Source organism: Chrysoperla carnea, chromosome 1, assembly GCF_905475395.1.
Source record: "Chrysoperla carnea chromosome 1, inChrCarn1.1, whole genome shotgun sequence".
Lineage (NCBI taxonomy): Eukaryota > Metazoa > Arthropoda > Insecta > Neuroptera > Chrysopidae > Chrysoperla > Chrysoperla carnea.
In genome coordinates, this window is record NC_058337.1 from 18,649,389 (window position 1) to 18,662,847 (window position 13,459).

Consider the following 13,459-nt stretch of genomic DNA (forward strand, 5'->3'; position numbering starts at 1 on the left):
AATATATTCGATTTACGAAAAATGTAATAATTTTTTATAACAAACAGAAAATGAAAAAAAAAATCAATGAAAAACTTATTTATCAGTTAATATAGCATATAATATGATAAAATTCATGTATTACATAAAACATATTTTTACGTATGAAAAAGGGACATGACCCTATTCTAAAGTATATAAAGCTTAGTACCCCACACTCCCAAACATATCCGTGTAGACTGTAGACTCTTGTTACTTCAGACACTATACTATACCTATCTACATACAAAATGCCGTACCTAAAACCTATTATATACCCCGCACGGAAAGTCACAATTGTTAGACATGGAAATTGAAGGGGAAAGAAAATGTAATATATTACATGTACAGTCAAATACAAAAAATTTGGGCCGGTAAGTAAAACTATACGAACAGTACTGAATTTAAGCGTAGGAATTGGTAATGTACAGGTTGGACCATTTTAATCTATTATGGCAATAGCTCGTTATGTAGTTAACGAATCAAAAAATAACTTAAAACAAAAGTTGCCGAGTTGAATGGAGTGCATCATGTTCTGACATCAGATTGGACCTAGTTTTTCGGGGTTCTTTAAGTCAATTTAGATCCTAAAAGGTAAGAGATAGAATAACATTTGAAATTAAAAAGTTGATTCTCATTAGGAAATTAACATTTTTAGTTAAGTTAAAAATATCTCATTATAAGAAAAGACAATAGCCTGAGAACAGTTTTTTAGACAATAATTATCAAGGCAGTAAAAGTCATTCGTCTGTGTTAATAGTTTTTAAGGCCAGGTAAATTTTCAAGATAATTTGAAACAGGTCAAATAACCTTGAAACTAGAATTGCAGGTCAGTCATTGGCACAGGCGATGTCCTCTATTGCAATTGAAAACTTTTTTCTAAAGCATTTTTCTGTAGCTTTTTTTTTCGATTAAATGCAAAAATGACCTATTTTTAGGTTGCATTTCCACCAAAGCTAATGGTTTACGAAAAAAATGTCTTAAATCAAAAATGTTTGTTTTGTATGAGGATCAACTTTCTAGTTTAAAGTGTTATTCTATCTCTTATCTTTTAGGATCTAAATTGACTAATAAAGAAACTCGGATAACTAATTCCCATCTGATATCAGAACATGATGTCCCCCAGCAAAATCTACAACTTTTGTAAAAGTGATTTTCTTATTGGATAACAACTAAAAGGGGCTATTATCCATAATAGATTAAAATGGCCCATCTTGTATAGCCAAACTAATTTTCACTATAACTTAATTAAATAAGCTTATTGAGAATAATTCATATAGGTTTGGTTGTAGATGGGAATGTCTTCTTTTGGTACCGAAAAATGAAAATCCATCGGGCAACTGCTTTTGATGTTCTGAGACCATAGACCAATTTACTTCGTTTTATATTATTTTCTTACAGTTACTTTTTTGTTCGTATATAATTGACCTAGCCTCAGTCGCTTGAACTTTGGCTAAAATTCGCTGTTTTTCGTCTTAAAATAAGATGTTTATTTTTCTTCATTTTTCGGAATGAAAATAGGATTTTAAACTCACGCACAAAAGGAAAAACTTCGAATCACTGACAGTAACAATTAACAATAAAAAATAAGGTATGAAGATGGAATAACATCCGAAACATATGTACTGTAATTAATACAAAAAAGTTTTAGTGAAAAAAAGCTAAATTTATTTATTTCAATATTTCAATTTAAAAAGGATATTCACAAATTAAGAATCGAAACAATTAATAAAAAATAGGGTGGTTATTGCAATTAATTTGATTGATTTTAATCTCATATGAAATTTAGTTTTGTATCCACCTTTGGCTAGTTCCGTTTAATTTATGTAGCGGTATCATTTGCGATTTTTTACATAAATCACAAATCTAGAATCAGGAATGTAGAATGTGAATGAATTTGGGTTGTCAAAATACGGATATTTTCATCTTTCTTTGTGTACTTCATCATAATACCGCTTATGTTCGATATCTCGCCTTAATTTCTAACCATTAATCGTAGAATGTTGTAAGTTTGAATAGGTATTAGGAATGTTACAAAACATTTTCATTCGTATACAGGTTTAACATCATCAAATTATAAATATTTTGCCGACATTACTATGTAAGTATAAACGTGAACGCAATACTGTATGGTTTCGAAGTTATTAGAAATCAAAATATATTCGAGTGTATGGCTACTCAAAATTGTTCCTAGTTTTTATATGGGTGAGACAATGTAGAATGTACGCTCTGTGTCACAGAAACGCACGGAATAAATTATAAATTCGATTTCTTGGTTGGTTGTTATAAAACAATTTTATACCGACACAATACCACTTGCGTTATTGGAGTTTTAATGAACTGGTAACAATATTAAATAATTTTAAGTACAGTAGCAAAAAGACGCAGTCAAAAAAATTTCGTTTACTTTATGTTTCATCGGAATTTTCATTAAAATTGGATTTCTGCGTGTGCACTTATAAGTTTGAATAGTTTTAAGTTTTAATTTAATGACTTTTAAAATTAAATATCACACTAAACAGAAAAATACACGTTGGTAATTATTGAATTTTCAGATTTTTTCACTTTTTGCAACACAAAAAAACCTCTTTAATTATTTGGAGTTGTTGAACGAATTGTCCTTATTGTTTTAACAACGATTTCTGTCAAAACAAATTCAATTTAAGGACTTTTTAAAGGAAAAATGCTTTGTCAATCTCAACTGAATAAACCATGTAACTAATACTAAATAAGTTACGTATAATAGACTTTGTGTTTGATTTTCTACTTATTACCCTAAAAATTTGCTTTTACTAACGCTTCGCTGTACTATTTCAACTTTATAACCATCACTAAGCGTTCCTCTTTGCTACTTGACGCTATCCCCTCAAGAAATAATGCATATCCATCGTATTTTTATCCAATCTCAAAAAGCTCACTATCAATTTTGTTCGCAAATATTCCGAGCAACTGTTCTTTATTTTATACAAATTTTTACAATGAAACCCACGTCACGCAACATATTCCTATTTCATAACACAGCATCAAAGTATAAGTTTATGCATTTCGTTTTATAAATTAGGTGTATTTGTGTTTTTAACTATAAAAATTTTTGTTATTTTAATAAGTGAATCAATCATGAATAAATTTCAATTAAAAATGTTTGTGCTTGAACGAATGTATAATTAATTCTATTAAAATTATAATAATTTATTTTAAATTAATTTCAGGAGTTAAATTAATTTTTTCTGGTCGAATTAAAAACAATTTCATTTTTTATTTTCTATTAGAAGCAGAAGATGCAGAAGCTTTTTTATTGTTTTGAAACTACCAAAACTATCAAAACATAAACGAATTCATTTTCTTCAACAAAGACGAAAGTGTTCAATCAACTTCAATAGTGTCGAGAGCGGATAGCAATTTAAGAAATAGACATTAAATAGAATAACATAGATTATATACCGGGTGTTGTCCATACATCCTGGAAGCAGATTATTGCAGTTTACTTTCGTAACTGATAATAAATAGAGGAACACTTTCGGTTAGAAAGTGGTTCTTAACAAAATAAACAAAAACCAAAACCTTAGTCCAAAAATTTTTCCAAAAAACAAATACATTCAATATAAATCAAAGCAAATTTGTGTAATCGTTTTCTGTTCTCCAAACGTTTTTAGTTATTTATAAGAATCTTCTATCTCTACACTCTTTTCAGTAATGATACCTAATCTTAACAAGCCACTTCCAGTTAAAACATATCCAATCGATCTGGCAAGACCGGCTTTTCATTAATTTTATTTTGAGATCCGAACACTCCCTCTCAAATCGAAAATGGTTCTTTTCGTCTAAAATTTGATCTATTATAATAGTAAATCGTCCGGTTGAATCGATTGAACAGCAACTGAATTTCCGATTTTAAAGCAAAGTGATTTATTTAAACTAGAAGGTAATCATAAATGGTAACAAATTAAAGAACGCTATTGTGAAGTTTTCACATTAAATTTTTGTTGAATGTGTTCGTATTTCGAAAAAATGTTTCAAACATAAGTTTTTCGTTATTTTGTCAACGTTCTAATTTAAAATGTGCCAACTACGAGAACGAGTACGAATAACCCACTTTCGACCAGAACCGTAAGTCGAAAATATGTGTAGGTAATCGATCATGGCCGATTTACCAATTAAAATATTTAAGGTTCAAATTACGAGACATTCTCTGGATTTTAGAGTGGGTTCGCGTGTGTCAGACAACCGGTATATGACGGAATTAATATCTGTTTTGCAGAAATGTATGATATAGGCAAATGCCTGGCTGAAAAGAAAAGTTGGTAAACTTATTTAATCAATATAATAGTTTACCTGATAGAGAAATGATTAACACTCGAATGATCAAACAAATATTTACAATAAGCCAAATATTACACATATATAATTCCTTCTAAATTTACAAACCAAATTCTAACGCACATTATGGAAAAGTAATAAAAAAATTTTAATTATACTTATTATAATTTTAAAGTTATTAATTTATTGTTATTAAAGCAATAAAATGACACGACGTCGTACGTTGACGGGTCGTAAAGAGGGTGATCGTAATCGATCCTTAATGGGTGATGATCGGAAACGACGAAAACAAGATCAAGAAGAATTATATCTTTATCGAGATTATATTAATTTTAGAATGTATGCAGAAAATTTTGAGATTGCTCAAAAGAATTTGAATTTTGAAATATGTAATGTATGTCATCGTCGTTGATTTGATTTACAAATTAATAAAGATGGGTTTTGTTGTATTTCTCATAAATTTAAAATAAAAATGAATTGAATATTTTACAGCGGATAATAACATGGATCCTGGTTTACAACATGATGTTTTAAAGAAATAAACGTTTGTTGAGGAACAATTAAATAAAAAATATTTGTCAATAATTGAAGTATAATTTTATTTTAGAAATATATATTTTTATGATACCATTCGCGAGCCATTACAAAGTTATACTTTTAGATAGTTTTTTATTTATAAAGTGATGTGAAACGATTAATAAGGAGCTGTGCGTTTTGTTCTAACTTATTTTAGGACTTAATATTTCGTCGTAAGATATTTTGGATAATATACTGTGTTGTTTGGCATTTTGGGTAAGATTGTAAGTTAATATGAAACAAATTTACAGTATACGGTAAAACAAAAAAATATTCCTGCCATGTCTTTGCAATTTTTGTACCGAGTTCTTACGTAATGTTTCCGCAACATTACTAAAATTTTCAGAATGCAATATTGCAAAAAAACATTGCCATAATATTTCTTCCAATGTTGATAAAAATGAGTTAATCGAATATTTTATTAAAAATGAATCCCCTAAATATTAAACAGTTTTGGCAACTTATAATACAAAAAAATTAGTCTTACTCAAAACATTTTTTTCGATTTATGTGGAGAATAGAAATAGATGAATATTTAATGCTTCAAATATTCATAAATTATATCCATGTGAAGTTTCGTTTATAATATTGTTTTAACAGAACGCACCGGTAAATAAAGCGACTTCATGTGAAGAGAAATATTTACAAAATATAATATTCTAAAATAATTAAAAATTATTATTGTTTATTCTAACATTATGACGCTGTCGGAATTTAATATCTTCCCTCATTTTCGTAATTTATTCATTTCATTCAAATTAAGAAAGTATACGCATAGCACCGTTAAGGAAGACCACTTTACGAAATAAACTTCGTTTTTAGTGATATTTTACTTTATTATATTATAAATATAATAAAGTATTGTGATCGAAAAAAAATCGATACCGGGATTTCAACGGAAGTACACGTTTTGAGGGTCCCTGATTCCAAAAAAGTGGTTTTAAAAAATATTGCGTCCGTCGGTATGTCGGTATGTCGGTATGGCTGTTACCAAGCTGGAGCCTTCAATTTCCAACCGATTTTTCTCCAACTCGGTACATAGGTTCAGTTTGGAAGAAAAAAGTTTGTTATTTTGATGACCAAGTTTGTTGTTTTACACACATTAAAATATGAATTAGAGCCATTCTGATTTTTAATTATTAAATTATAAAGAATTTGATGTTATTTTATTTAATTTTTTTCTTCAATTTTTTCTTATTTTTATACTATATAATTTTGTACCATTTTATAACACAAACTGTAATTTCGTAATGATTGATTTGCTTTTTGTATATCAATAAAGAATATAAATATATAATAATAATATGTACTTATATTTTATATGTACTGTAGTTAAAAATATGTATTTCATACTTTTTCAGAAGAGATAAATGTCTCAAAATGTTCAATTTACTGTTTTCTGTCACAATCATACATAAATTATTAATACATCACAAACATCAATTTTCTTTAAAATGATCTCTTATACATACTATAGAAATATTACTAGCATTAGTGGATTAACTATACGTAGCATGAGTAGAAATTGATAAGGGCCCCGCGCAAATGGCGAACGTCACCGCGTCTTCAAACCCACCCACCTCCAGCCGAGCGTTATTTTTTTAGTGAACTTGATTAAGACGTCAGACAATCGGTAACAGAATGTTAAAATAGATGTCAAAATGAACAATATGCTCTTGGATTGGTGTGATAAGGCATAAAATAATTTTTTAGGTGCTGTTGGAACGCTGTTTTCTTATGCCTGACCTTCCCCGAAGATACAATTGGCGAAAGTCGTATGCTTCGACTAACCGTTGAGTATAGGTGGTTATGATTTTAAAAATTTCAGGAATGTCATTTTCTAGGACCAACAATTCGGAAATCTGAATCTTCCAGAGTGGTCTATAAGAAATTAAATTTTCACGTAGTCTCCATCTACCACTTAACAACCAACCATCAGGCGGTTAGGATTTGTGAATCAAAGGTTACTCGTACACCAGCCTTATGTGAAATGATGATGTTGAAAAATCTTAAATAGAAACAATTTTTTATAACAAACTTGAATGGAGATTAAAAAGTATAGTTTTACTCATAGGCAACTAATAAATATAACTATAAATATTTTCTATGGTTTTACTTCCATCATTGTTTTCGTTTGCATATTTTTTTGAGAAAATTTATTAAACATTTGTTTTGCATTCGCGTTATTAAAATTAATTGACAAAACCCTTCAATGGTGCCAAATTAGGACAACAATGCTTCCATCGGAAGGGAGTGGAGGCAACGTGGAAATATAAATCAGAAACTCATTTTCAAGAAGAATTTTTAAAAATAAGAACACTCTGTTTTTCTTTTTTTAAATTTTTTTTTTAAAAGAAAAACAAATAATATATGTAACAACTTTCTCATAAAAGTGTTCGTTTAGTATAACACCGTCTTTTATTAATGTATTAATATCTGGATGCCTGAGGTTTACTCGGTATTTTTTTAGTTAAAAAGACACAAATTTTATCACTCATATAAGACCCTTTAGAATGTTTCCACACAAATATCAGTTTGAATGTCCCGCTAATGTATTCTATTTCGTTAACTACGATATAAGTACACCAACAGATGTCAGGAAGGGTCATATTTTGCAAGACGGATAAAACACCGTTTTTTTAAAAATGAAACCTAGCTAGATCGACTTTTCGCCCCAAATCTGCTCCATACTCATGTACATGAAAATCGTTGGATCCATTTCCAAGATCGTTGATATATATAAATTACTTTGTCGTTACCGATGAAATACGAGTGTAATGAGCCCACCAAGTTGATTATCGTTAAGTCAAAATAGAAAGAAGAAAAGGTAAATTGATCTTATTGTATTCATAACCATCACTCTCATTTTCTCAGATTTTTCACCTAATCCTTCCTGAAGATGATGATTTACAAATAACTAGCTACTCGGCCGCGTGTTACTGTGGCTTAATAATAACTAGCCATACCAGTATTAACGTTAATTAATTAGCACAGTTAATTAGATAATAATTAATAAAATAAAAACACAGCGCAATTAAAGTAAAATAACAACAAAACCGAGAGAAATAGTCAACTCATACATTGTGTTTAGTTTAGAAGAATTTTGAATTTTGTTACTTTTCGATTAGATGGCACTATTTACCAATTTTCTGATTAAATTTACATCTATCTTAATTTTTGTTTTTTATTTTATTTATTTTTTTTTTTTTGAGGAATATAGTATATTACACATTTAGGGAGCAAAAGTAAAGAATATCTCAGATCTCATGTTCATTGTGAACATGAAATCTGAGACATTTTTCATTGAGACTTTTCTGACAAAACAGAAGATACTTAAAAGTGACGTCATTGTTGAATTGTATATCACCTTAGAGATAACAAATAAAACTCTGTTTTGCAAGAAAGAGACCGACAACAATCTTTGAATGCTTATAACTTCTTTTTTTTTTTATCAATTAACTTAACTATCACATTTTGTTATGTTTTGTGCAAAAATTTGCAATTTATGAAATTTTCACAATAATATCTCTTTAAATTTCAACACCTTAAATCAAGAACAAAGCGTTTTTTTATCTAAAAGTGTATTGATGAAATCCTGCTGTTATAAGTTGATTTTCCCTAAATATTATTCAAGATGCGTCATTTTAATCGCTAGATAAAAAAAATCTCTTGAATTAACAAACTCTGAAGTTTGTTGCTTTCGACAAAAAATTATTCAGATTAAAGGAGGATATCATATTCAAGAATCGGTTTTGCACTAGATTTTTGGGGATTCTTCAATCATCAAGTCAGATACGATTTTGGATCTATCAATTGAAATGACGCACCTTGTATATCTAAATACACGAGTGTATAAGTAAATAAGAAAAGTAAAACATGTAAAAACATGAAAGAATGTTTTTCAAGGCATAAATTTTATATATTCAAGACAAATTTTTCCAACTTTCACTCCTTTTGTTAATACTGACATTATGATTTATGTTTTTTTGTTTTCAGATTCACGATATATATACTTCCATTTTCAACCAAAAAAAAAAAAAAAAACAAAGCTCAGAAATAAAAGTCTCAAATGAACTGACATTTTATATTTTCTTACTAATAAATGCCTCGCCAGGCTTGCTTTAAATATGCAAAATTTTTCAAACTTTCCAAACTTCATCGTCCACTACAAGACAGTCCAATTACAATTCTAATCAATGTACAAAATAAAGAAGTCAACAAATAAACCCAAACCCTCGTATCGTTCAAAGCGAGGTAGTTAATACAGTAAGTCAATCTTTTAAATTGCGATCAATCCCAGTCGTCGGTTATGACTACGGAACAAATAAATAAACCGAACGTTGTAAGATAACGTCTCTGGAATAAATAACAAAAAACTCGACTTCTATCATTAAAAGCAATATAATCCTGGATAGTATCAGGAACTTTCCTGATCCAAAAACCACATTAGCTGGAATAAATGGCGAAATAAACACACTTGGGAAAATAGAAATATATTTAAGCAAACCAAATAATTAATTACGCTTTAATTTTCATTTAGTCTACAAAGACTATAATATTCCGTATGAGGGGATAAAAAGGCATGATTTTCTGAATATCGTATAGGGGATAAAAAGGCATGATTAAATGAATATCAGGCTGAAATTAGCTATAAAACAACCACCTTAAACAAAATTCATTAAATCATGTTCCTGTACATTTCACTACAAAAACTAAAAATAATTGTGTTATTACTAACGGCACAATTATACCTAAAATTGATGGAATCAGCATTCCACACAATATACTTATTACAGCTGATACTACTACATATCCAGTAATAAATACACTAAATACTGAAATGAAATTACATCACCTAGATTTAAAAACATAGCCAGCAGTAGAACTTATTTACAATCTAAACAATAATAATAGAAATTGTGCTTACACGATAATTTAAGATTATCACATTTAAATAGTGAAGAGAAAGAGGAAATTTTAAATATTTGTGAAGATTACCACGATTTATTCTTTCTACCGGGTGGCACACTAACTTCTACTCCAACTATTAAGCACGGAATAATAGTAACGGATCCGACACCTTTTGCAACAAAAAATTATGGATACCTTGAAATCCATAAAAAAGTGGTAACGGCCCAAATTAATAAAATGTTAGGACAGAGCTCTGGGTTATTGAAAAAAAATGAAAGCGAGCAACGTGAAGAAGCAGAAAATCGTGACAGATTACAGACGGCTAATAGCGTCACTGTAACAGACTCCTTTCCACTTCCCTAATATAGAAAATATCCTTGACCAACAGAGTGAAGATGTATACTTTACTAAACTAAATTTACCTTTAATCAAGTGAAAATGGAAGAAGAAGAGAAACCCAAAACAGCCTTCTCTATTATATCTACTATTAATTGCATCGATTGCATTTATGTTTAAGGAGACTGAATTGGGAAGATAGAATTTTAGTTGACATCATCAGTAAATAATGATACGGGCTCAAAATAGTGGATTCCGTTTATTGGTATTTACCCATCATATACTCTTTTGTCAAAACAGAAAACATGAGACTTAACTCAATTCTAAAAGTCGACTTGGAAGTTCTATAAGTTTTTACAAAAATAATTACTATGAAAATATAATATAATATCGTCTAACATATTTATCATTTATGGCATCAGATATAAATAAATATGCGAATATAAATATGAAAATTATAAACTACTATAATAACATTACACTTAAGTGTAATAACTTATTCGTCTATAGTCCATTCACCTATAAATATGGTTTTATAAGGGTTGTGTATAATATACTTTTACAATTGAATAAAGGTAATCCAAAACACAAATTTAATATATCTTTCTTAAAAGAAAAAAATATAGAATTAACAACTGATGCATTCATTCATTTAAAGACTTTCCACTAGAGAGGTGTTGTTTGTAGTACTGTCGCAATTATCTTCCTACTGGCCGACGTTATTTTTATGGATCTATAAATATTTTAATTGATAGCCTGTAACGCGAACTTTTTGCATGAATGGTAGTTCGTGCGTCTTTTATTTAAAGGTGTTTGTTTCCCTACAGTATTGTAAAAAAGTTTTGGTTTATTTTGTATAAAAGTTTACGGTACATACATATAAACCAAAAACATGCTTTGTAGTAAAATAATGTATTATTTTTAGCTTTACAATACCACGCAACTACAAAAATATATAATATATTGTGTGTAGGTGCTGCTTATAAATTTGATAATATAGATATCTCTCTTCAATCATCAATACTCTAACTATAGTCGTCTCTGTTTATCAAATGATGGATCTTTATTTATACAATTACAAACATATTTACAATTACATTTTTGCTGTGGGTGGAGTCGGTTACTTCGTTCTTATCCAAGAGACGACAATGTGATCAATTCTGCACTCCCATTAATTATAAATTTTGAAATTTATTGATGTGGGTGGCCTCTGTGATAAGGCGTATGTCATAATAACGGAGGTTAAACCCCCCATAATTAAATTAAAATTTTCTTTTTATATCGTCGACAACCTTATATTTTCATGGTATTATTATAAACTACAAGATTGTCTAATAATTCTTAATAATTGCAGTACATAATACTAGCCGATTCATGCTAAATTCCACTGTGCGCACCAATTCAATTTGTGTGGCATTCCATTCTTTAAAAATTTGGGAGAAACAATGACATTCGTCTAGTAGATCCGTGACAAAATATCAACAGTTAACTTTATTTTATGGTGTATAGGTAATTCAGATTTTAGATTTGATATTCAAATTACAAAAAAACAATTTCATATCTTAATAACTAAATCGGTGCGGCATATTTTTAGGCCGTGGGTCTTGTTTTCGTAGTAAGCCAACACGATAAGCTTTAAAATGAGGGGTAAATCATGGGAATTTAATAAAGGAATATGGAAGATCTCGTGAAGTAACAGAAAAACAGGCTAAAGAATTAATAAATAAGATAAATGGATAACATTCAGACCATAATAGCATATTGCATAGGTAAAACCAAGGATCATGCTTGTAATGTTAATATTCATAAATCACATTATAGAAGATGAACTCTTAAAGCGAATACATATTTATTCTCTTAAGTGCATTCGTGCAACATAAAACTGTTTATAACAACGTTATACCTCATATAAATAATGATTATTTTAAAATAGACAATTTCATTAGTATAAACTCATAATACAATTAATATTGGATGTGTAAAGTAAGCACCACCTAGGCGCGGATACAGCCCTCAAAGAAGTTGATGGGCATGGCACAGCTACCCGAAAATCGCCCAAATGTAAAACAGAGTATGAATTTAGGTTAGGTTAGGTTACATTGGCTATCCACGAAGGACCCACTTAGGTACGCTATAGAGCCCATTGTGATACCACATATGTGTTTTACCACCTTTCCGCTGATAATTTCATTTATCAGCTCCTCAATTTCAGAGGCTGAGTGCACCTCCTTAACGTATTACCATGCACTACACCAACCCATCACAACTATTATTTATATTTATTTTGTTGTGACGGCGGTAATCGAACCCGCTACCCTAAGCATACCACGACAGAGCATGAAGTTGCTGATTATAGTTTACAAAATATATGACACCCTGACCAAGATTTTGTACAGTGTATTGGTCCACGTGGGCAAAGCTGTAGAAGCCAACACTATTAAATTAATAAACCTGTAAAATGTTAGTTTGTTCACTCACAAAAATTACAAAAGTAAATGTGTGTTTGTTTGCACATCATAGTGTCGTCACATTTAAACTCTAAATTACTGAACTAATTTTGATAAAATTTTTACTTCAAATAAAAACAATAAATTAAACACGCTTCTGCTTTTCCTCGCGAAAGCGTTGATAATGTCATCGATATCCAGATGTTTAGGAGAGCTAGCCCAAATAACCTTTCCTGTCCCATTGAAGCTTGCAATCAAGATTTTAACTCACGAAGTATAGAAAACGATCTCTCTGCTGTAGCAATGCTGGAGAGAAGAGTTTTCAGTATTTGTAAGAACATTTTTATATTAGGGTACAAATTTTGGTAGCATGCTTCAATGAAATGAGCTAACGACTCTGGTATGGCGGAATTGTTTTCACATTTTGTTTTTCATTTGGCCATCCAAAGTTGGTATTCATTTATAACGGTTGATTCACTATCATTAATGAATCGCCAGTACATCTGAAAAACTTTTTCACTACCTGGATATCGTTATCCAAGTCCTTGACACCAACATTTGGTTCAGGTAGTAAAACTCTCAACTAAATTTGGTCAAATACCCCTGGAGACAATCTTTGCCTCAAATCATTGATAATGTAATCTAATAGGGATATGTAAATTGATTTCCAAAAGTACTCTTCAACCGATTTCGCTAGAATTTTGGAATTTACATGCCTTGAAACGAATTTTTAAACCAAAATTATTTTCGCCAAAAATTATCAAATGGCGGTTTAGTAAGATATAAGGAACAAAAGACTACCTAGATATTTGAGGCGATTCCTTTTTTTTTTTTTAATTTTATTAAATCATAAG